The following is a 26,948-nucleotide window of genomic DNA, read 5'->3' on the forward strand; positions in this document are numbered from 1 at the left end:
AGGCTGGATTTGGGTTTTGAGATAAATCTCAGTCCCAACCCACTCTATATTCGGGTCTAAGCGGGCTTGAATCGGGCCGGGCCTATTATGGAATATATATGTCAAAGTCTAGTCTTTGAAGAGCGGGTCTGGATGGGTTGAGCATGCCAATGGACTTTTGAACATGTCTACTCCAAATCACTCATTTTGGGGTTAATAGTCAAGACAATGTTTTTGGACGGAATGACTGAGTTTGTAAACCACGCAAAGCACAGATGCATGTTTGCAAACTTTTAAACTATGAGATCCCAATATGCCCAATGTCAAATAGCTGCTAAGAAACACAAGTCAGAAAACACAATATGCGCCCCAGCCACACCTTCATAACTCTAAATACCCGGATTGTTTATAGTTCCTCATGTGACGCGTTTACAAATGGGTAAACCACATGATTTTATACTTTTTCCTTTTTTAATACTTATTAATAATAGACCATATTGATATTAGTGTTATGTCACATTAGTGGGAAAAAACCTCACTAGTAACATCGTAATTGTAATATGCCTATCTATATATAATATAAAATAATAACGATGGAGTTGAGGTGTCACTTCCTCATTTTTTACTGATAAAAAATATAATATAATATATTAACTTTAATTATATTATTATATTTATTTATAAAAAGATTATTTTATCCGTACTATATCTAAGAGTTCTACAGAATTTAAATTAATCCCTAAAATCTCTCTAATTCTCTACATATCTATATCTAAAAGTTCTAAATAATTTAAATTAATCCCTGAAATCTCTCTAATTCTATGTATATATATATATATATATATATATATATATATATATATATATATATATATATATATATATAATATAAAACAGTAACGATTGAGCTGAGGTGTCACTTCATTATTTTTTACTGATAAAAAATATAATATATTAACTTTAGTTATATTATTATATTTATTTATAAAAAGATTATTTTATCCGTACTATATCTAAGAGTTCTACATAATTTAAATTAATCCCTAAAATCTCTCTAATTCTCTACATATCTATATCTAAAAGTTCTAAATAATTTAAATTATTCCCTAAAATCTATATATAATATAAAACAGTAACGATGTAGCTGAGATGTCAATTCCTCCTTTTTTACTGATAAAAAATATAATATAATATATTAAATTTAATTATATTATTATATTTATTTATAAAAAGATTATTTTATCCGTACTATATCTAAGAGTTCTACAGAATTTAAATTAATCCCTAAAATCTCTCTAATTCTCTACATATCTATATCTAAAAGTTCTAAATAATTTAAATTAATCCCTGAAATCTCTCTAATTCTCTGCATATCTATATATATATAATATAAAACAGTAACGATTGAGCTGATGTGTCACTTCATTATTTTTTACTGATAAAAAATATAATATATTAACTTTAGTTATATTATTATATTTATTTATAAAAAGATTATTTTATCCCTACTATATCTAAGAGTTCTACATAATTTAAATTAATCCCTAAAATCTCTCTAATTCTCTACATATCTATATCTAAAAGTTCTAAATAATTTAAATTATTCCCTAAAATCTTTCTAATTCTCTGCATATCTACATCTATATATAATATAAAACAGTAATGATGGAGCTGATGTGTCACTTCCTCATTTTTTACTGATAAAAAATAGAATATATTAACTTTAATTATATTATTATATTTATTTATAAAAAGATTATTTTATCCGTACTATATCTAAGAGTTCTACAGAATTTAAATTAATCCCTAAAATCTCTCTAATTATCTACATATCTATATCTAAAAGTTCTACATAATTTAAATTAATCCCTAAAATCTCTCTAATTCTCTGCATATCTATCTATATATAATATAAAACAGTAACGATGAAGCTGAGGTGTCACTTCATTATTTTTTACTGATAAAAAATATAATATAAAATATAATATATTAACTTTAGTTATATTATTATATTTATTTATAACAAAATTATTTAAATTAAAATGTGAAAATAAAATAATAATATTTAATTTATATAGCACATTTATATCATTAGTTGTAATTATTAAATTATATTTTTGTTAATATTTAAGATGAATCCGTGCATCGCACGGGTCAAAAACTAGTTGTTATATAAAAAAAACAACTTAATTGTAACAAGCTATTCAAATAAACGTTACTATTAATTTAGTCAAAGTTGAGTTGATTGGACTACTTGTGACGCTTAGTCTTACAAATATTTTTTTTTTTTTAGCAACGGTCCACAACTAAAACTATTACAAGTACTTAAATTAGAGTAACAATCACGGGGTTGTGATAGAGTGGTAAAGACTCCCCCTCTCTTAATCAAAGGTCCAGGGTTCAATCCTTGCCTATGGGAATGGAAAAAATTTCCGTGGCCAGCAGTCCCACACATAGAGGTGCAAACTATCTGCGAAAGTGAATAGCCACTGCTGTCGGGGGTGGATACACTTACGAACAAAAAAAAAAAGTTTATTTTCCCGTTATAAATAAGATACTCTTAAAATAATAAAAACATACACTAAGCGCTTTTGAAAATGAAAATTCTCTTCTGACTTACCTTCCCTCCATCAAAATGAAAACGAAAATGCTCTACTCTCTTCTTCGTTACCGCTCCACCACCAGTTGTTGTTCGCGTGTGCAACACCGTCAGTCCTTTATTGTCACACCACCATCGTTCTCTGGTCTAGTTACTCCAATTCATTTATGGATTGTTGTTTAGTTGTACATTTCAATTATCTCACTTGATTATGAGTTTAAATGTTTCAAATTCTCTATGGTCCCTTCCATGCCTTCTATGCACTTAGCCCGTTTCTTTTTGCCGTCGTTATGGATGAATTAACGAGTTCACTTCAAGACGGTATATCATGGTGCATGTTGTTTACAGATGATATTGTGTTGGTTGATGATACAAAAAAAGAAGGCGTAGAGAGGAAGTTGGAACTATGGAGACAAACTTTGGAATCTAGAGGCTTTAAGGTGAGCCGAAGTAAGACATAATATTTGGAGGGTAAGCTTAGCGGCGATAGAAGTAGGGAGGCTGTGACAATCACCTGGATGGGAGGGTTGTCCAGGGCTTGGATTGCTTCTGTTATTTAGGGTCTATTATTCAAACGAATGGAGATGTGGATGAAGATGTTGCTCATAAGATCAAATCTGGTTGATCGAAGTGGAAGAGTGCTACGGGTTTCCTTTGTGACCCCGACATGCCTAATAGATTGAAGGGAAATTTTACCGCACATCAATTAGACCTTGGTACGGAATGTTGGGCAATGAAACACTGTCACATTCATAAGATGTTGGTGTCGGAGATGCGTATATTGTGATGGATGTGTGCTCATACGAGAAAGGATCGGGTGAGTAATGAAATAATTAGGACAAAAGTAGGGGTTACATCTATTGAGAATAAAATGAGGGAAAACCGACTAAGGTGGTTTGGCCATGTAAGACGAAGAGCGCTTGATGTGCCGGTTAGAAGGATTGAAGAGTGGCAAAGGGATGCAATGGTGAGGGTAAGGGAAGGTCTAAGCAAACTTGGAAGAGAGTGATTGAGAGTGATACGAGTTTGCTTTGGATTGAGGAAAATATGGTAGTGGATAGGACAAAGTGGAGAGAGAGAATTTATGTCGCTGACACGACTTGATTTCACGGTTTCGTATGACGGTTCATGTTAGCCGGACCCTGAATGATTTTGGGACCGATGCTTTGTTGTTGTTGTATCTGTGTGATATCATCATAAATCATGTTTTGGATGTTTGTTTCATATACCCATTGCTTTATTTTCATATGGTCTTTGAGTTAACTATATCCATATGCATCAATTGTAACATTTTTTTTATATAAAGTTGAGCTCCTCATGTGTGTCTCTACATTGATATATGTATCACATGCATAGTCTGACTTGCATTTGCTCTCATGTTTCATTTCATATAATTATTTGCTACCAATTTTGTTGCAGGTTATACTATAAGATGACCATAGTTGAGAGCATGGATTCAAGGAACAAGCTAATTGCCTCATATTCACATTTCATTGAAGTAAAATTGGCAAATACAGGCACAATGAAAATATAAAAAATTTACCTATTTCCCTTAACCCAAGGTCCGTTAAACGTTATTTCATATAAAGAGGGATAGAACGAAATACCTTAATTGACGATCTATCTACGGTTGCAAACGAAGTACCCACAACTCTTAATCCCGAGTTTCACGAGCACAAACAAAAACAACAAATAAACGATTAGAACACAACCGATTAATAGCAATCAAGAAAGGTTGCCTCTAATAAATCAACACTAGATCAAGGATAGAGAAAACGAAGATAGGAATTAATCGAATGGAGACGAGCGGAATAATTTCTTCCTCTTAGTGTATTGGCCGAAATTCTTAAGTGGGGGGTATATTTATAGTCTCTTAATTCCAATCCCTAGATTGAATTAAAACACTTAATTAAAGTCCTATTCCAAATAGTACTCTTAATTAGATAATACTAACATTATCTATAATTATATCTAAATATAATATAAATAGCATTTATATTATTTATTTGTGATAGGATAATAATTAGGGATATAATTAAATTAAATCACCTAACTAATTTTATCCAATAATTAATTTAAAAATAATTATAATCTAATTATAATTATCTAAATAAATTAATTAAACAAAATTAATATACATACTATATGTATATTTTGGATAGGATGATGTTTTCTCAGTTAGACATGTAATCAAATTAAATCTCCGAACTTATTTATTCTATAATTAATTTAACCATAATTATAATCCAATTATAATTATCTAAATAAATTAACTAAATTAATATACATGTATATATATATATATATATATATATATATATATATATATATATATATTTCGGTCCCCCTATTATCCATTTCTATCTCTCTATTCAATAATTACTATCTTGCCCTCTTTTGGTTCCAAGTCTCATTTGTGACCCATTAAGTTCTTATTGCTACTAGTCGTATACATTTATTGAATTAATTTCTAAAATTATATTCAACCTATTGTATTTCGGAATGAGTGCAAGGACTGTGAATAACAGAACCGTAAGCATTCCCCTAGAGCCATAAGAAGACATGTTGATTTTATCGTTGACCTTTCCGTATTAGGTCCAGTATAATTCGATCCTTCACCAGTTATATCCTTGAACAAATCTTATGACTATGGATAGTGTCAAGTCACATATGGCGAGACTTTCATTTTACTTGTTCAGGTAGAGTTAACTCCGAATAGATAGATTAAGTGAAATCTCCATTTCGACTCTTAATCTATCACCTTTCAAGGATTTAAAGTCAAGTCTCCACAAGTGATCATGGATACATCTCCCATTTATCAGGAGTGATGAATGCTTAATCTAATATTAACTATTCCGCAATTACTTTGTGTGATACCTAATGCCTGCCTGCACGCACCCCATGATCCTTCCTATTATGGATCGTGTTTGAACAGAGTTAAAGCATCACACTCCATAATCCCAAATCACTAATTAATATTCCTTTGAGTCCGAGGATTGCTTATACCTACTAATACCAATGTGATAAACAAGTGACATAGGATAAATCCATCCATCCTGTTATCTCAAGTCGGGTCCCCAATCCTAATGAACTCATTCACCAGATCCATATAACTGTCCAGATATCTCCATATCTAAAGCTTATGAGATCAGCTCTCTGTTCATAATAGAAGACACTATTACATGCAAGTCTCAACAGTATTATGTTAATCCCTATATAAACATATTACTTGACTTGGGGTGGTTTTAAGTTTATTAGTTTATTATAAGGTTTGGTCTCATTTCATGCTTGTATGAACACTTTATAATCACTTTTGGGATTTTCTTTTATCTGACTTAATTAGTTCTAAAAGATGAATGCCTTTATATAGTTAAAACAAACTATATCTCATAGCGATTGCATCGAGTTTGTTTTTCAAACAACTCTTTCAAGTGTGCAATGATAGAATAGGCATCCAACTCTTCATGTTGCCTCTGAAGTAATGATGAAAATGGAAATCAGAGTTTAAACTTGGGATCTCACATCACTCAATTAAAGCTTCCCGATGGATCCGTTACCCGAGCAAGAGCCAAGTAGTTCGAAGAGGAGCTTCAATCATATATGGTCCAAGTGATGTACGTCGCGGATAAAAGCGGGGTTTCTGAAATTAATGGTCCATTAATCGTCGTATCTCTTTCAAGTTGCATGGTATGTAAATACGGAGGTCAATTGGAGCATTGGGATTCACATGAGAATGTTTAAGATTGATTGGTTTTGTTCTCAAGGATTTAATAACAATTTCAGAAGTTTTCCTAAGGCGTGGGCACGGCTTAGACGACTTTGGCTTAACCCTCGATATTAATTCGAAGAATTTCACAAATTCCTTAGTAAGCTATGATCCTAACTTATGAAATTTTACTTTAAGTTTACTCAACAAGCTAGTTTCACTTATTAGGTAGGTTCATGTAACCAATCATATAAATGTCATATCAATTATTTGACTCCTAGGTTGTTGGGTTACTAACCACATTAGTAACTAATATACATTGGTATTAATCCCAACCATATTGTCCATTAGTTTAGAATAACATGAGTTTACCCATCCAATTATTTAATCTAGTTTAAGCCATTACCCTATATTCGTGAAAAACAATTTTTCAATAATTCAGGTGTTATCCATAAGACCCGAGCTTGAGTTTACTCAACAACCCAAAGTCCCCAGATACTTCCGGCTGAGTTATAATATTAGGGAGGGGTAATCGATTTTATAACTTACTTATGGACTTAACTTTTGATTAATGAGAGATTTTTTTAAAATCGGATAATCTAACATAGTCTTTATTTGCTTTAGCATACAGCAGACACATACAATTTACATTGGTGGTTATGAATATATTATCTAAATTTATTCTGTTGAGCCAGAAACAGAATAAAAGGTCAACCCTATGGAAATACTAACTATTACATATTTTTCCTTCAAGTCCTCCGTCTTTTCTTTGGCGCCTTGAAATTACAAAAATATCAATTTCTATAGTACTTAAGAATACTTCAACTAATTTGAAGGGATTTAGGTGCGAAGAGAAATACAATAGAGTAGATAAGACAGGACTCGCATATCCTATTTTCCAAAAATACCAAAAGACTAAATAACAATTATAGAGGGGTCTAAATATGTCCATAACACCAAACATGCAAAGAGTCAATTAAATAAATTTAATTGGTTGATTACATAAACTATTTATGTAATATTTTAGTTAATCAAATTAACCCTTCATATTAATTTACATTTAATTTTAAAACTTTGTATCCTTTATATTCTAGTCTAATCAGAATGTATCAAATACAAATTAGATAAAATATAACCTATAAAAATTAAGATTATGCATATCCAATTTAATTTTATTTATTTAACATTTTGATTATCCGTATCAAGTACAAAGAAAATCAAACCTTTAAATAAATTTACACAAAACAATAATCAAACGAGATTTATTCTGAAAACGTGTGTATATATATATATATATATAGAATAAAAACGGGTTTTAAAACAATTTTAAAACGTAATATCAGGTTGGGCCAAGCCATTTTAGATGGCTCGACCCAAGCTAATGCCGCTGCCGCAAGGCAGCAACCCGAATCTAGGTTGTTGTCGCAAGACAACAACCCGGATATGTATATATATATATTTTTATTAAATTATATAGAGAAAAGATCCGGTGTGACAGATTTATTTTGGTGCGACAGGCCTTATTGTATGACAATGACCGATTTTATAATTAACCAGAGGGAGGTGGTAAATTTGTAAATAAAAGGAAAGAGAAAATTGTTTTATTTCTTTTCTTTAAAATGCATTTTCCCGACTTTCCCAACCTCGTTTTGCAAAATCTTTTATACCGTTGGACTCATATTAATTAGACCGTCATTTTAAGATCCCAGAAGCTCAGGTAAAAAAAAAATCGGTAAACAGAATTCGTCGATCTGTTTTTCTGTGAGAAAACAACGTCCAGAAAATTTTCAAAAAATTCTAGAAAATGTAAAACATCATTCCGAGAAACTTTAATTCTTGCCTCAAAGTGAGATTCCTTACGGTTTAGTCTCAAATCAACGGAATCCGGCGATTAGGTGGGCGTTTTCCGGCGAAAAAACCGAAAGTGCCCAGAAAATTCTCAAACAATTCCAGAAAATGTAAAACCTTATTTTAAGAAACTTTAATTCTTGGATCAAAACCTTATTTTAAGAAACTTTAATTCTTGGATCAAAGCAGGATTTCTTACAGTTTAGTCCCAATAAAAAAATTTCCTTAATTTTATCCATTTTACATGCTTCAACAATTTATTGGGTCAAAACCGTAAGGAATCTCATTTTGAGCCAAGAATTAAAGTTTATTAAAATGATGTTTTACATGTTTTGGAAGTTTTTGATAATTTTCTGGGCACTTTTTGGTCATACCTTTCAGCACTATGTGTTGGAATATTTTGTTGGAACAATACAACTATTCTGTTGGAACAATATAATTATTCTGTTAGAAAAATTGGTACACTGATTTATTCTGTTGGAAGAATATAAGAATTAGAATTATTTTCTAAATAATATAACTAATGTAAATTTAAAGATACTATATTAAATACTAAAAAACAAAAATGAAATTGAGGACATAGATTTTTTTTAAATTTGCGCAATGCGCTTATATTATAAAGAAGAAAGAAAAATCTCCATCAGACCCAGATGTGATTCGAACCCATGACCTCCCAAGACATAGGTAAGCTCTCAACCACATGGCTAAGAGCTTCAGCACAAATTGAGGACATAGATAATAAAATTGATTTGGAACAATTGGTAAACTGATTTATTATGTTGAAACAATATAAGTATTATGCTGGAATAATATAACTATTTTGCTGGAAAAATTGGTACGCTGATTTATTCTGTTGGAACAATATAAGTATTATGTTGGAACAAATGGTACACTGATTTGGAACAATTTTGTACACTGTCGGAATAATGTAAGTAGGATAAAAAAACGTGTCCAAAAAATTCCAAAATATGTAAAACATCATTTTAAGAAATTTTAATTCTTGGCTCAAAACGAGATTTCTTACGGTTTTGACCTAATAAATTGTTGAAGCATGTAAAATAGATAAAATTAAGGAAAAAGTTTTATTGTGACTAAACCGTAAGAAATCCCGCTTCGATCCAAGAATTAAAGTTTCTCAGAATAATGTTTTAAATTTTTTAGAATTTTCTGGGCACTTGTTTTCTTGCCGGAAAACGCCCACTCGGATTCCGTTCACCAGAATTTTTTTTACCTGAGCTTCAGGGATCTCAAAATGACCGTCTAATTTAGACGAGTCTAATAGTATAAAATTTTTCGAAAAACGAGGTTAGAAAGGTTGGGAAAATGTATTTTAAAGAAAAGAAATAAAATAATTTTCTCTATAATCTCTTTCCTTTTATTTACAAATTTGTCGTCTTGCCCTTTTCAATTATCATCAAAACTACGTAGTGTTGTTATGTCAAACAATAAGCTCCTTGCCACATCAAAACCCTTTGTCTCACTGGATCTCACCCAAATTATATATATACATATAATTAATTAAAACAATTTTAATCAAAATAATTTCAGAACCACAGTTTTAATTATCAAAATTAAAATTTCCCATTTATCTTTAGATTAATTAAACAAATCAGAATTTGTCAAATAACGTAACAATATGTTCAATCTCGTTTAACGATTATCAAGCAATCAAATTAGGATTTATGCATAATCATATTTAATTATCAAATAATTAAAATTACTATTTATCTTTAGATTAATTAGCAAAATCAAATTTATTAATTAACCTAACACTAAATCTATTAAATCTAATTGAAAAAACTTATATTTTCATATATGAAATAACGGATTTAACGATGGCCCTGATACCACTGAATTAAAATAGGCAAATACAAGCACAACGGAAATATAAAAAATTTACCTATTTCCCTTAACCCAAGATCCGTTAAACGTTATTTCATATAAAGAGAGATATAACGAAATACCTTAATTGATGATCTATCTACAGTTGCAAACGAAGTGTCCACAACTCTTAATCCCGAGTTTCATGAGCACAAACAAAAACAACAAATAAACGATTAGAACACAACCGATGAATAGCAATCCAGAATGATTGTCTCTAATAAATCAACACAAGATCAATGATAGAGAAAACGAAGATAGGAATTAATCGAATGGAGACGAGCGGAATAATTTCTTCCTCTTATTGTGTTGGGCAAAATTCTTAAGTGGGGGTATTTACAGTCTATTAATTCCAATTCCTAGTTAGATTGAATTAAAACACTTAATTTTTTTTGGTTAGAAGGAAGGCAGAGCCCAAAAAAATGAAAACAAAACTAGATAGAACCTACTCTTCTGGAAGACCTGCCTAGCCGATCATCCTCAAGAATATCCTGGAGGCCTATAGGAGGCACATCACACTCATGATAGCCCAAAGAAAACTTTCCTGCGAAATTTGCCATCCAGTCGACAACATGATTGCCTTCACGAAACACATGTATTAATTTGACGGTCCAGTTTCTTTCATAGAGTACTCTGCATTTGTGGATGAGCCAAGCTTGGAGGAGATGGTCCCCCTTCTCACCCTCCATTGCCTTTACCACGTCCAATGAGTCCACTTCAAGAATAATGCTTCGATACCCTTTTGACCAAGCTAGTGTTAAACTATAAAAATCTCCCCACAACTCAGCCAAGAACGCCGAACAGCTTCCTAGACTTGCACAGAAGCCGCCTTTCCACTGGCTATTGTGATCTCTGATCAGACCTCCAGCAAACGCGGTGCCAGAGTCACCTTTGCTCGCCCCGTCAGAATTTATCTTTACCAACAGGACTTCCGGGGGATGCCACTTCACCCATTGCATAACTCGCAGAGATGAGACCGATGAAGGAATTTCCTGGATTGCTTTCATATACTCTTGCGCCCTTGAGCTTATAAATTCTGCTCGATTGCCCCGGAATTGTTCTCCTCCGAAGACGAAGTTGTTCCGCCACCTCCAAATCTACCACAGTGTAAAGACAAAGGTTGTCCGCCAATTGATACCCCTGATTAAACAATTCTCCGACATGTTCTTGTCCAGCCACTCTACACGATCCAAACTGAAGAAAGACGACGCAGCACTATTTGGAACTAAATCCAGCCAAACCACACGAGCCTCCATACAATCCCTTAAAGCATGAGTCGTCATTTCATGTTGTCCACACTCCTGGCAATCCCCAGAATCTGCAATTTGACACCTAAGACGGTTGGCGTTCATCATGCTGCTGTTATGAAGAACTAGCCAAACAAACGTTTTAATGCGTTCCGTTGCTTCCAAATTCCAGATCGTATTCCACTTTCCCTCGCAAGGAGGCGCCCTATTTTCCTCCTGCAGACACATGTAACCCATTTTCACGATGTAGTTGCCCGACTTAGAAAGCCGCCAGCACCAACGGTCTTGACAGTCCTCATCATCAACCACTACCTGAGTTGCTAATTGTAGCCTGTGATTAGGAGGCGGATACAGATCAATATCTTGCCATTTCCATTCGTTGTTATACCAGTAATCCGATACTTTTAAGTCGGTTATGTTTGGTGGGATTGGTATACTTGAAACATCTCCAAGTCTAATTCCTTTGATCCATGAGTCCCCCCAAAAGCTTGTCGTTTTCCCATTAAACACCACCGTACCAATTCCTTTCTTCAACATCTCATTACCAGCAACAATTCCTCTCCAGGTAGATGAAGCAGAGGCTCGAGCAGGGAGGACGCACCCTTGTATCCTGTTTCGACAATACTTCTCTTTGAGCACTTTCACCCAAAGGCTATCAGAATCTACCAGCACCCTCTAGGTTAGTTTAGCGATCACCGCAGTGTTGAAATCCCGAGTTCGCCTGATTCCTACACCTCCACTTCGCTTAGGCTGACAAATCTTCGACCAACTGATCAAGTGTGTTTTCCTGTTCTCATTAGACGATCCCCATAGGAAATCTCGATTACACTTGTCTAACTTCATACATATGCTTGTAGGAAGAGAGACAGTTTGCATCGCATACGATGGCATAGAAGAGGCTACTGACTTAATCAGCGTAATTCTGCCTACAAGGGACAGATGTCTACCCTTCCAGCCAGCTAGTTTATTATTCACTCTCTCCACCAGCACTCTATATGTGTCTCTGTTGACTCTTTTATGAATCAGTGGCATCCCTAAGTAGGTTCCCAAGCTCTCCGTAGCTTCAAAACCAAGCACCCCATAGATACTTTGTCGAGTGGTATTAGGGACGTTGGCAGAGAAAAAAACTCTCGACTTAGGGAGGCTTACCCGCTGGTCCGAACACTCCCCAAAAAAATGAACGATGTTTTTTATAATATGGGCTTGATAGTTCGTAGCTTCGGCAAAGAGGACAATATCATCTGCAAAGAATACATGGGTTAAAAAGGGGCTTTTTCATGACAGTTGAATTGGTTTCCAATTTTTACAGGTCACTGCATCCTTAATCATGTGGCTCAGTCTTTCCAAACACAAAACAAACAGATAAGGCGACAGAGGATCCCCCTAGCGGAGACCCCCCATTGGTTTAAAGCCAGGTAATTTCTCTCTGTTCCACATGATGTGCATCACCGACGCCTCAACACACTTCATAATTAGCTCGATCCAGCTATCCTCCAAGCCAACTAGAACCAAAGTATCTTTCAAAAACTGCCAGCTGATTCTGTCATAGGCTTTCTCCGGGTCTAATTTCAGAATCATCGAACCTTTCCTCCCTTTCTTTCTATTAAAAGAATGAATGGCTTCTTGAATATGGATAATATTATCAGAGATGCTCCTCCACGGGATAAAGCTATTATGAGAAGGTCCAATAATCATGTTCAAAAGGGGTTTAAGCCAATTAACTATGCATTTTGTGGTGACTTTGTAGAGTACATTACACAAGCTTATGGGCCAAAATTGGTGAGCATACTCCGGGTTATCAATTTTTAGAATGATAATGATCAGTGTTTCAGTAATGCTTAGATCCAGAGTTCCCACGTTCAGAGCCTGTAGAACAAAACTGCTCACCTGTTTACCAATTTTACCCCATAATCTCTGATAGAAACCCGCAGGAAGGCCGTCCGGCCCTGGAGCTTTGAAGGGTTTCATATTGAACAAAGCCGATTTCACCTCCCCCTCAATAAAAGGAAGCGTTAGCTTCAGTCTCTGATCCACTTCAATTGCAGGGAAGCCCACCATGGTGTGAAGAGGAGCTTGATTATTGCTCTCCTCGGTGTACAGTTTACTAAAATGATCAAACAGGATCTGTTTAACCTCGTCCTCAGTCCACGACCAGGTACCATGCTTATCTCTTAAACCCTCTACTTTGTTCTGACGGCGACGAATCAACGTAGAAAGGTGGAAAAAGGACGTGTTCCTATCCTCGCAACATAGCCAATTAATCCTCGATTTCTGGAACCAATAAACCTCCTCCTATCTTAAGATCTCATCCAGTTCTGTCTGGATTTTGGTTTCCAGACGTAGCAGCCCATTCGTTACTCTTATATCCATGGCTCTTTGCACACCAGTAAGGCGTCTGATTGCCCGTGCTTTTCGCCAGCCGAGATGACCAAACACCAAACTGTTTCAGTCTACCAATCTTTCCTTTAATGTATCAATCTTTGCTGTAATATCCCCCTGGGTTGACCAGTTAGCATCGAAGAAATTCTAAAAATTATCGTGGAGCAGCCACGCTGCTTAAAAACGGAACGACTTCTCTATAACCGGGGAGTCAGGCCTTTTGCCACAGAGCCTGATCGGACAGTGATCTGAGCGGTGCCTAGGTAGGTGACACACAAAGGCTTCCGGGAAGAGGGTTCTCCAACTCGCATTACACAGCCCCCTGTCTAATCTACAAGCGACTCTCGTTCTCATAGTGGATCCCCTGAACCAAGTGAAGCGAGGTCCTTTAAAACCAAGGTCCAGAAGGTCCAATTTATTGATCTAGTTAGTGAAGAAGGAGCATATGTTAAGGACTCTATTGGATCCTCCCTATTTTTCGTCAGCAGAACTGATGCAGTTGAAATCCCCAATGAGCAGCCAAGAGAGGGAAATCTGATCCTTTAGAGCAATGATGTCTGTCATAAATTAGCGTTTGAAAGCCATTTGGGGGCGGACATAGGAGAAAGTCACTAAACTCGTCACTCCATTCAAAGCACCACTAATATTTGTAACCTGCACGTGGAGAAACTATTTAGTCCTTATCAACACCTTCAGGGAAATCCTCGTGTTGTTCCAGAATACCCAGATGCCTCCACTAAAACCCTCTGCTTCCACTATTTCCACATCAGTAAATTGAAATTTTTTACATAAGCCAATAACTCTTTCTCCCGGGATTCTGGTCTCAAGCAGAACAAGAATATCAGGATTATTCTTAACGACTAAGTGACGAAGCTCTCATAAAATCAGTGCCACCGGCACCAAAACAGTTCCACGAGATAATACGCATAATAAGAATGAGAAGAAAGCCAAACTAGGAGCATAAACAAGAGCTCATTGAGGGGTGGGTGCCCCTCCTCCGATCTTGGGCTGCTTCATATAGGTAGAGTCGAGTACATCGGCTTGTATTTCCATGTTTTGATGCCCCGTAGCATGGCCAGGTTCTTTCAGTTTGAGCTGGCGGGAGTCTCTCCAAAAATCAACATTTTTTGTCCTTGCACACTGGTCTGCCTCGGGATCCCCGGGGGATGGTCTGCACGACTTCGCTTAGCATGATTTGGATACCTGACAGTATCCTCAAAGCCCATATTTGGGTTCATATTTTCTTGGTTGAGGGCACCAAAGGGGTTCTGTATCATAATCTGTTGTTTCTGCTCCAAGAAAGAAGATGGTTGTTCCTTGGGTTTTAGTTTGTTGGAGTTAACAGCACCCCCGCTTGATAAACCCAGTGGAGTCTTGCTCTTTCCCTTTTCTGCAGTATTATTTCCCTCCTCTCCCTCCCGTTTGTTCTTGTTCTCTATTTCTCCATTATGTCTCATACCCTCACTCGGACCAAAAGAAATAGACTTCTTTGTATATCGACGCTGCGGAACCATCATCCAGGGTCCGTATTCTGCATCATCTTCGATTTTATCATCCTGATTACTGCTTTCAACCCCCTTCTTCTTCAGCCCTGCAGCCGCAGCTGCTTCGTCAGATATCATCTGGGCTGGGTCCTCACATGGTACTGATTCCGGTGTACTGATACTAGGTGAGTTGCAAATAGTTTTTGTGTGTCCATAACAGCCGCACTTAGTGCAGGCTACATGTAGGCCCTCGTACTCCACCCTGTATGTCACATTATTCACCTCAAATTCTGCAATCAGTAGTTTTTGAAGGTCTATCTCAATACAAACTCTTGCAAATCTGCCCTTGGTTGCTTTTAGAGTGTTCTTGTCGACTTTCATCGTCTTTCTTATTGTGTTAGCTACTGTGATAGCTCCCATTTATATAGGGTTTTTAGGATTAATTTAGTTTGTTTTCCCTTTGTTTCTATTTAATTTCAGTATCGTTTTATTACTTTTTAGTTAAATTTAGTATTTTCCTTTATTTATGGCATTTTCAGTGTTTTCAGGGATTTTTAGGGACCTTTCGTGCATTTCCGAACCAGACCCAAGCCTTGGAGCATTTCCGGATCATTCAGGGACCATCAGAGCACTTTTGGGATTCGTCAGGGACCATTAGAGCACTTTTCGGAAGCCCAGGGACCTAAACAGATAAAAGCCGGAGCCACAGTTCCTCAAATAGGACCTGTCTCGGGGAGACATCACCTGTCTCGTCGAGACAGGCCCTCGTCTCGTCGAGACAGGCCTTGTCTCGACGAGACGAGGCGGGGGAAGGCGCGCCTGCGCCTTCCCCTTTGTTGAAATTCGCGGATCAAGGCCCTAAAAGCCCATTTAACACTTTGTAAATGCCATTTTTACCCTTGAGGCATTAGGGTTTCCTTCCTAATTCTATAAATAGGGAGCTAAACCTAATCTTTCAGGGGGGATTAGCCAACGAATAAATCGGAGAGCCGCTAGGGCTTTCTCTCCTCCATAATGTAGTTTTATTTCTTTTTAGATTAGATTTTCCTGCTTTCTAGGTTAGATTTATTTCCTGTTTTTATTTCTTTCAAGAACAATTGATGGGAGAAGTTCCTCGTCTTCTATTTCTGTAATTGGAATCGGCAAAACGGGTTTTGGATTTCTATCTCTTTCCCTTTTATCTTTTGCGATTATATTTAATTGAAGCTTTTTCCATTATTCTTATATGCCTATTGCTATGATTAATTTGTCTATGAATTAATCCCCATCCAATTTGGGATGGGGATGAAATTGATTATATGAATATGTATGATTAGGGATCTAGGACCTTTGATTGATCAGTTTATACATGCTTAATGCCTAGATATTGTTAGGAACAGGATTTATGCTAGAATGAACATTGATAATGATCAACTAGCCTGTTTATGTATATAATGTGCTTAATGCCTGTGACCCTGACATTAAATAGGATTATAGATAGATGAGAACCTGACCACGGAATCGTCTATACCGAACTTGTGTAAATCTGACTTCGCTAGAGACCACTAGGAATGAGGCTTTGTGGCTGGGCTACGGCTTTAGCCTTAGTTGTCAATAAACCTAATGCTTTGCATGACCTAGGGTATATGCCTAATAAAACCGTCACCCGAATGCATGTGAATAGGTTAGATCTCGTGCTTAGCACAATATTACTTGTTGCGATAGGATACACTTGTCCTATTAAATGCTATATACTTTACGAGCATCATACTGTCATGACAAAATCTGCCTCATAAAACTGAACTGGCAAGTCTGGGAATCTTGCCCAAACCATGGTGGATGATATTGTTGTCGTTGCTACATTGAAATCGGCTGACCAGGTACGAACAGATAGATAATGTCCTTGGATAGTCCACGGTCCCTCCCTGGTGCCTTTCTCTCTGTCCTGAGGATCTTTGAATTGCACGATGTGGAAGCCATACCCTATATCCATTATTTCGACACCCCCTTTGGGCTTGCATAACTCAATCGCACGTTTTTGGAGAGCTATATACCCAACATTAGGGCCAAGAACTTTAATGATTAACGCATCTTTCCATGGTGTTGCCCAGGAATCCAAGAGTTCAGGCGAGATTACAAAACTTGGCTTAAGGGGATTTGATCGAGAGACCGATAAAAGTCCCTCTGCTACAAGGTCCTTTGGGATATATTCAACTTCATTCGTTTTCGTCCCAATCAAAGAGTCTCTGTAGGAGACATGTTCCCCCGTGTCCATGGAAACAGGGCCGCCGCCCCCTTCATCCGTTGTCAGTGGCAGAGTCGTGCTCATCAAGGAAACGGCTTTAGGGTTTCAGCAGAGCGTTTTTTCGTATACCTATCTCTTAAACAATAATATTCGTCCATTAAAACACTTAATTAGAGTTATATTCCAAATAGTAATTAGATAATATCAATATTATCTATAATTATATCTTTTTTTTTTGAAGCAATCTATAATTATATCTAAATATAATATAAATAATATAAATAACATTTATATTATTTATTTGTGATAGGATAATAATTAGGGATATAATTAAATTAAATCACCTAACTAATTTTATCCTATAATTAATTTAACCATAATTATAATCTAATTATAATTATCTAAATAAATTAATCAAACAAAATTAATATACATACTATATGTATATTTTAGATAGGATAATGTTTTCTTAGTTAAGGATGTAATCAAATTAAATCTCCTAACTTATTTATCCTACAATTAATTTAACCATAATTATAATCCAATTATAATTATCTAAATAAATTAACTAAATTAATATACATGTATATATGTATATTTCGGCCCCCCTTATTATCCATTCCTATCTCTTCATTCAATAATTACTATCTTTTCCTCTTTTGGTTCCAAATCTCATGTGTGACCCATTAGGTTCTTATTGCTACTAGTCGTATACATTTATTGAATTAATTTCCAAAATTACATTCAACCTATTGTATATCGGAATGAGTGCACAGACTGTGAATAGCAGAACCATAAACATTCCCCCAGAGCCATAAGAAGACAGGTTGATTCCGTCGTTGACCTTTCCGTATTAAATCTAGTATAATTCGATCCTTCACCAGTTATATCCTTGAACGAATCTTGTGACTATGGATAGTGTCAAGTCACGTATGGCGAGACTTTCATTTTACTTATTCAGGTAGAGTTAACTTTGAATAAATAGATTCAGTGAAATCTCCATTTCGACTCTTAGTCTATCACCTTGCAAGGATTTAGAGTCAAGTCTCCACAAGTGATCATGGATACATCTCCCATTTATCAATAGTGATGAATGCTCAATCTAATATTAACTGTTCCACAATTACTTTGTGTGATATCCAATGCCTGCCCGCACACACGCCGGGATCCTTCCTGTTATGGATCGTGTTTGAACAGGGTCAAAGCATCACACTCCATAATCCAACTCTATTTCTCTTGAATTTTGGATGATCCTTTTGTTGGAGGACAAAAACTATACCTCCGGTAATGGTATCAGTTGCAACATACCAAATAAAAATCCATTAATCCATATACTGGTAATAAAACATTTAGATTTGAAAGTAATTTATAACATACAGCTTCATCAGCTTCACTCCGGAATGTAAATTTTTGACCATGATGAATTCCCTTCTCCATTATTACTTTCAGCACCTTCTTCTCTAGAACAACTTCTCTCCCTTGCACTGTGTGCATCTATCTTTCTAGTTAATCGGCTCGCCAGTTCCCTTGCACTCATTATAGGAATGTTGCATCTGTTGAATCATTGATGGGTCGAACTGCCATATGGAGACCTTCATCCATGTACCATGTCACCCAGCAAACTTCATTGAAGCTTCAGACTTTGACCCCTTTTTGCATTCATGCATTATAAAAAGAAACCTCTTGCCAGTAATCATCACAATTGAATATGAAATAAAGAACATAAGAGATGAGATGGCTGTAATAACTCATCCAGTGTGTAACCTCCTTTTTTCGCAAAACCAAAACTCATAGGATAATAATAATTATCCATTTGAATATATACTAATAAACTTTTCCATAACCTTAAAATAATAGTATTAATAATAAGGATAAATAAATAAATAAAATGAAAGTTTAGACAACTAAACTTTTGCACACTAATATATATACATATATAACCACATGGGTGCCATGTATAAAAAAAATATTTTCTCAAACTTTTATATATATATACACACACATTCAGAATTCCCAACATGATAAAAAAAAAATGTTTGCATATATATATATATGAATCTAAGGACCTGTAATGTGAAGTTGGGCATTCAAAACCAAGGCAACATAATGATTTCTCAAAAACCACCTCTTTTAATTCAAACAGAAATACGATGTCTTCAACTAATTCAACAACTCAGTTTTTCCATTCTAAATAAATTAATTAATCAAAACTTCAACTTCAAATACTATTTCAAATGAGCTTAAAATGTACCGCAAACTGATTCCGCACAAAAATATAGTTTCGATGTCGATTGAACTATTAATATATAAATTGACATACAAGGTCTCAGTAATTAATCAAGGTAGAAAAAAATCCTAATACTGACGACTTTGCATATTGACCGATCGGAACCAGCGTCCCTAATCTTTTATTCCTGAAAAGTGGTGGTGGCAAGGGGGTGATCTGCCGACTCAATAAGATAGTTAATTAAATACATAGAGCAACCACATACGCATACAATAATTTCGTGCATTTAAATTATAGGTTATCAAGCAACATGTTTATCAATTTAAATTTTAAAAGTTCTTTTTCTTTAAGGGCTCTGCTTATCATAGTCTAGTAATACTCAATGGTTGCATGGCCAATAAAATCATATCATGAGATACCCTGTCGTAACAAATACCTGGTATCCTGTCTCCTATCTCTAGGTACCATGTCGTAACAAATACCCGGCACCTTAACACCCTGTCGTAACAAATACCCGGTGTTTATATTTCACGTGATCACAATGTTCATTTTTCTCATTTCAGTCGCAACCATTGAATCTCTTATCCTAGATAAACTCTTATTCTTATAATTTTCCAATCTTTCATATTATCCAAAGTTTATCAACTGTATAATAATCGATTTCCATTCTATCCCCAATAAGTCTCGGTCTAACAACCATTCATGTCCTCACAACCATCAATATCAAAATTCGATTCATTCACATCACCGTAGTCATCATAAATATATCAAGTATACATATCAAGCATATAAATCAATCAATAAGCAATTATTACACCAAATCAAATATAGCACCCAAACAAACAAGAACACACACTATATATTTAATTAACCACTTACCTTTGACACCCACAAAATCTAATTAAGCGTTTTCTCCGGATCTATCTTCCGCTTGATCCTCGCATCCTAAAATAATATTTAATATATAAACTCATTAACTAATTATTCATGAACGCTAAAAGTGTACAGGTGTGCTAATCTAATAAAGTTTGTTATATAACATTATATATAGTCCTAAATTATGGTAATATTTAATATATATATATATGAAACAAAGAAACCTTTTGAATAGTTTGCAAAATATATATATACTAGTTTCAAAATAAGAAAAACAAAAGTCATGTGTCTGGAACCTATTCGGACAAAAATCAAATCATAAACCATGTGTTCTATATATATAACCATTAAATCAATTTCAATATACCCTTATTCAGAAGTTTATTTTGAACTCAACATCACTAAAATAATTAATTAATAAAATGAATCCACTCAAGTATCATGTATCATGATTCATAAAGACAAAAATTAATATTTCAAGATATGTATAAAAGAATAAAGGAAACCCATGGGACAATAATGGAGTTTCTGACACAATAGTTAACCACTATTCAAAGAATGGAGTTTTAGCATATGATTAACCAATAATGGAGACAACAACAGTGTTAGAAGAAAGAAGAAAATAGTTAAAAGTAAATCTTTGTAATACCATCACATATCTGTGAAAGAGAATCGCAACCCTAAACAATTAAAATCCCAATATGTTTTCCTTAGCTTTTGACGGCGGAGACATAGAAAGAAAATATATTTTCCTTTTTGTTCAGATACTTTTAGCTGATTACATTAGCTGTTAGCTATTAGCTGATTACATTAGCTGATTTGACTAGCTATTTGTGTAGACCTGTTTGGTAAAAATTAGCTGATTGATAATAGCGGTTTATGCAAAAAGACGAATAAGGGCATTTCTTTTTTTAATACATAAAAATATACATAAAATAATTAGGATTAAAGAAGTCCATTAATTTTAATATTTTAAACGCTAATTGAAAAAGCTCCTAAAAAGAGCTTTTTCTAAATTAGCGTTTTCATCCCAAAACTCTCTCATAAACCTCTCTCCACCAAACACTCCAATCAGTGGTTTCAGTGGTCAAACCGTTAAAGTTGGTCAAAACCGCTCTTTTTATCCCAAAACGCTCTTTACCAAATATGACCTTTAACATAGAAGAAAGCTATACCCACGCAAAACTGCTCTCTCAAATTAAATAATATATATATAATTAAATTAAAATATACTTAATATATCTATTCCAATTATTTATAGGTATCCTAAATGTTATTTTGCTAGAATATAATTAATATGCAAACTTAACGATGCATCTATTTTATAACCTATATTTTTTTATACGGGCGTTACACAGTGCACTTTGAGAAAATGACATTTCGAGATAGGGAAAGCTTTTTGGTTGTGCCAAGGTAAAGATCCTCCATTGAGACCTTTAATGGATGAACCACATCCTCTCCCCTTCTCTGCCTTCTTCCTCTGCTACTTCCACCTACATAGCATTAAAAGTTAATTTGTCGTTATTTATGCACCACAAAACATCACTGGTAAAAACAGAAGATGAAATAATCGATTTCCTTACCCCCAAAAGGACTCCCACCAAAGAAGGATTCAAAAATATCAAATGGGTTATGGTCGCCGCTCCCTCCGCCCATTCCATCTTTAAGTGCATCTTCTTTGTATTGATCATAAATGGGTTCAGGATCACTCAACACCTCATAAGCCTGAGACAACTCTTTGAACTGCGATCTACTACAAGGCGAAAACCTAATGAGAGAGATGTGATTGGATGAATTTCTGTGACAGTTTGAAAAGTCCGATGAAGAGGTCGATTGGGATTGAGAAGAAAGGGAAAATAACCTAGAACTGGAAGAGGAATTGGGGATGAAGTACAATTTTAGGTTTTGTGAAAATTTGGGGGAACGGATGATGCATTTCTAAAATATTTTAATAAAAAAATTGGGGGGAATCCATGGCGCCTCCAAATATTTTGGTAAAAAAATTGGGCTCTAAATGTTTGAAGAATATTTATGATATTATTTGTCCTTATTATAATTATTAATTATATGTTTTAATGAAAATATTTCATATTCTCATTAAGTTTTTCTTATTTAATGAGGATATTTATAAAAAAAATATCTGAAAATAAAATTATTGATTATTAATACTTAATGATATTATTTCTTCTCGTTATATCTATTTTTTAATGAGAATTGTTTTATTATCGTTATTTTCTTCTCACTATTACTCCTTTTTCTTGTAGTGCAGTATGCTGAAGTTGCCGCTGACTTTGAGAATTGCCTTATGTACCTATTGACTTGAGTAAGAAAAGTTTTTAAAGGTGTAAATTACTCAATAGTTCTATTTACCCCCTTTAAACGTAATCTGCCATATTAGGAACCATCAAGCCTAACCAAACATATCACAACAAGTCCATGCATAAACCCTAAAACCTATCTGAAATAAAAAAGAAGGAAGCAAACACATATGTGGAAGGGATGTACTTTTGATTTCGAGCTATCCTGGTCCTTCTTCTTTCTTGATTTAGTCATCGTTCGCTGATCATTGTTGTGTTCGCAAGAGAGAAGGCGTTTGAAAGAAAGAAGAGAATGAGAAAGGTTAGGAGGAATGGAGTGTTATGGGTATTTTAGAAGCTTATGGTAACATGTATATGAATGAACCTAAATATGTTAATGAGTTTTCTCATTGGGCCAATTTTATAAATTTCTCTTATTGTTTTTTGAATTTCATGTAAAAGGTTTTTTTTTTGGAAAATTTACATGGAAATTTACTTTTGAAACTTATCTACAATTATGTCAAATTATAGTTTTAAGTTATGTCAAACTAGTACTGTGTCCGCGCGTTGCACGGGTCGATAAATTTTTTGTACATAAATTTAATTTTTTTAATTATTTATCATCTATGTATAATGATATTAATATTTTGTTTTAAAATAATTTTAAGTTTAAAAAAAAGAATAGTTTATAATTTCTTTGTCGAAAAGTACAAACGTCGTAGAATCACTTAAGTCTTGAGCTACTATATTGAGCTCATATATACAGTTGTGAAAGAAAAATATATCCTTATAAATTTTTTAATATTGAATGACAAAGCATTGTTATTTTATTATTAAATTATACATTGAAATTGTAGTTCTTGGGTTTCGGTCACATTCCTCGCACCAAAATATATCATCATTTAGCTTTACTTTCTTTCGAAAAATTTCACATGTTAAATAGTATCATCTGAATTTATCGTTGATAATTTTTATTGTAATAGCCACCGCAAAAGTCTTCGCTTGTCAAATTTTATAATTATTATATTTTATTATTTTATTTTTAATTAAACGGCATAAATGACTTTTTAATTTTGATCCAACACTAATACACGGAGAATGATTTTAATTTATTATAAATTATATATATATATGGCTTTTCAATTTTCCTTTGTTACTATTTAGACAACTAGCCAAAAATACCTATAAACTCTTTTTGTTTATTTATCTCTGCTTCTATTGGGCAGTGAAACACTGTCACATTCATAAGATGTCGGTGGTGGAGATGCGTATGTTGAGATGGATGTGTGGTCATACGAGAAAGATAGGGTGAGTAATGAAATAATTAGGAAAAAAAATTAAGGGTTACATCTATTGAGAATAAAATGAGGGAAAACCGACTAAGGTGGTTTGACCATGTAAGACGAAGAGCGCTTGATGCGCTGGTTAGGAGGACTCAAGAGTGGCAAAGGGATGTAGTGGTGAAGGATAGGGGTAGACCTAAGCAAACTTAGAGGAGGGTGATCAAGAGTGATATGAGTTTATTAGGGATTGAGGAGAATATGGTAGTGGATAGGACAGAGTGGAGGGAGAGAATTTATGTCGCTGACACGACTTGATTGCACGGTTTCATATGATGGTTCATGTTAGCCGACCCTGAATCATTTTGAGACTAAGGCTTTGTTGTTGTTGTATCTTTGCTTCTGTTATTATATATACATTATAGATATGAGGAATGAATAAATGACTTTTTAATTTAACACTAATATGCGGCAATGAATTCAATTTATTATATATATATATATATATATATATATATATATATATATAGGGGAGGGATCAAGTGAGAACCCTCCCTTAGGTGAGGACACTTTGATAGGTGAGAACCACCTAAAACTACACCATTTTACTCATTCCAAAACCACCTGCTACTCTAATGAAAAAATCGCGTGATTCACTCACAGCAAAATCACGAACAAAAATCGCTCAAATCCCTCACATCCTCTCCATCATCGTTCTTCATCATCGTTCTTCATCAGCGATCTCCATCATCATTCTCCATCATCTTCTCCATCATCGTTCTCCATCATCGTCAATTAGATCGACCTCCTTCCTCATCGTTCCGTCATTAAACACTCAAAAAATAATCTGAAATCGCAAATCAGATTAAGAAAAAACGATCTACAGTCAAAGAAATAGCATCAATCAGGTAATTTTATCTCCAACAACTATAAATGAATATTAAATTGTGTTCTGTTTTTTATGTTTATAATTATTCAGAAATTGCTTAAATCTGAAACAGATTGGAAATCATTCAGATTCTATTCCGAAACAATGGAATTGCATGATATAATAGACAATGATCTACAGGAGAATGATGATAACCATGAAATTTCTCTGTCTTCAACTATTGAAAGAGGTACATGTGTTCTTCATAATTTCTCTGTTCTTCATAATCTAAAAAATCTTGTTCTAAATAATTGTTCATGTGTTCTATAGATAATAGTACATATTATTCGTTTTTTATTTATAATTAGTTGTAAAAATTGTTGAAAAAATAAAATTGAGTGTATTGAAATATAGAGTTCACTACGTTCTTCAAACTGTACCTCATGTTCTAAACAATTGTTCATATGTGCTATATATTATCACATATGTTCCAAAATTTCATTTAAATGCAGTGTCAAATGAAGAGCAGCCAAATGATTCTTCCACTGCAATTATATCCTACACTCCACAAGTAGAAATTGTGCTGACTCCTGGAGGAACAAAAGAATGGAAGCCATGTTGCTCTCCGAAAAAAATACCTATTGTAGGAACAAAATTTAATATTATTGATGAGGGTATTGAATTTTACAAAGCATATGCCACTGAAGCAGGATTTAATATTAGAAAATCTACAGTGAAAAAAAGAAAGAACACAAATGTTGTGATTTTTCAATACTGTTTGTGCAATAAAGCAGGCCATAAGCAGAAAAAAATGTTGAAGATACTGAAGGACATAAACCGAGAAGAAGATTAATCACACGTGTTGGATGCCAAGCACAAATTGTTTTAAAGTACTGTAATGATGGAAAATATATTGTCTATCGTTTAAAAGAGGAACATACACACCCACTTTACAGTCCACGCTGTATGAAATTTCAAAAACAGGGAAGAAAACTGACAATACTACACAAGAAGTTGATTGTTGATAATTCTAAGGTGAGTCATATTCTAAATTTACTTTCCTAACAACATCTACAATGTTTTCAAATTGTATTTACTTTCTTTATAAAATCTGTTCATGTGTTTTGTGTAGATGAATGTCGGACCCGTAAGAACATACAGGCAAATAAAAGAAAATGTTGGAGGATACAACAATGTAGGAGCATCTAAGCAAGATTTCAAAAACTTCCACAGAGATTTAAAGGCTTACATTTATGAGTCAGATGCCCAAATGTTTATTGACATTTTCAGCAAGAAAAAACTTCTATGGTCTGCTTTTTTTTCCGACTTTGATATGGATGAAGACGATCATCTCTGCAGAGCTTTATGGGCAGACCCCATTTGTAGAAAGAATTATGCTCTATTTGGTGATATTGTATCTTTTGACACAACATACCAAACAAACAGGTATAATATTACATGTACCAATTTCTTATTGCAATGTTCTAAATATTAATTGGCATGTTCTAAAATCTTATTCTTATATTCTTAAAAAGTTTTCTTATTTACAAATATTTGTATATTATTTCCACAGATATAACATGATCTTTGGCCCCTTTACTGGAGTAGACCACCAATAAAAATGTGTTACGTTCGCTGCTTGTTTCATTGCTAAAGAAGATATTGCATCATTTGAGTGGGTTTTCAAAACGTTTCTTAACGCAATGGGAAGCAATGAACCTACATGCTTAATAACAGATCAAGATCCAGCAATGAAGATTGCAATAAAAAATGTTTTCTAAAAAGCAGAACATAGATTCTACATGTGGCACATTATGAAAAAGATGAATGATAAAATAGGTAAGCCTTCTAAAGCATTGTTTACAGTTAAATTTTTTACTGCTTGATTGTTCTACTATATGTTTTGATCACGTATTAAATTGTATGTTCCAATATATTATTGGCATGTTAATTTTTTTTTTGTATATAATGAAGATACTTACTGGTTTTTTTAATAGGTCGTGCAATTATGCAAGAAACCAAATTCTTAAAAAGGATTCAACCAATTGTCTGG

The 26,948-nt window shown here is 34.2% G+C and overlaps 1 pseudogene; it reads right to left on the bottom strand.

Moving 5' to 3' along the window:
- Window positions 1-18,546: 18,546 nt before the first annotated feature.
- Window positions 18,547-23,003, bottom strand: LOC136208071 (dnaJ protein homolog ANJ1-like; annotated as a pseudogene).
- Window positions 23,004-26,948: the final 3,945 nt, after the last annotated feature.

This window comes from Euphorbia lathyris, chromosome 10 (genome assembly GCF_963576675.1).
Source record: "Euphorbia lathyris chromosome 10, ddEupLath1.1, whole genome shotgun sequence".
Classification (NCBI taxonomy): domain Eukaryota; kingdom Viridiplantae; phylum Streptophyta; class Magnoliopsida; order Malpighiales; family Euphorbiaceae; genus Euphorbia; species Euphorbia lathyris.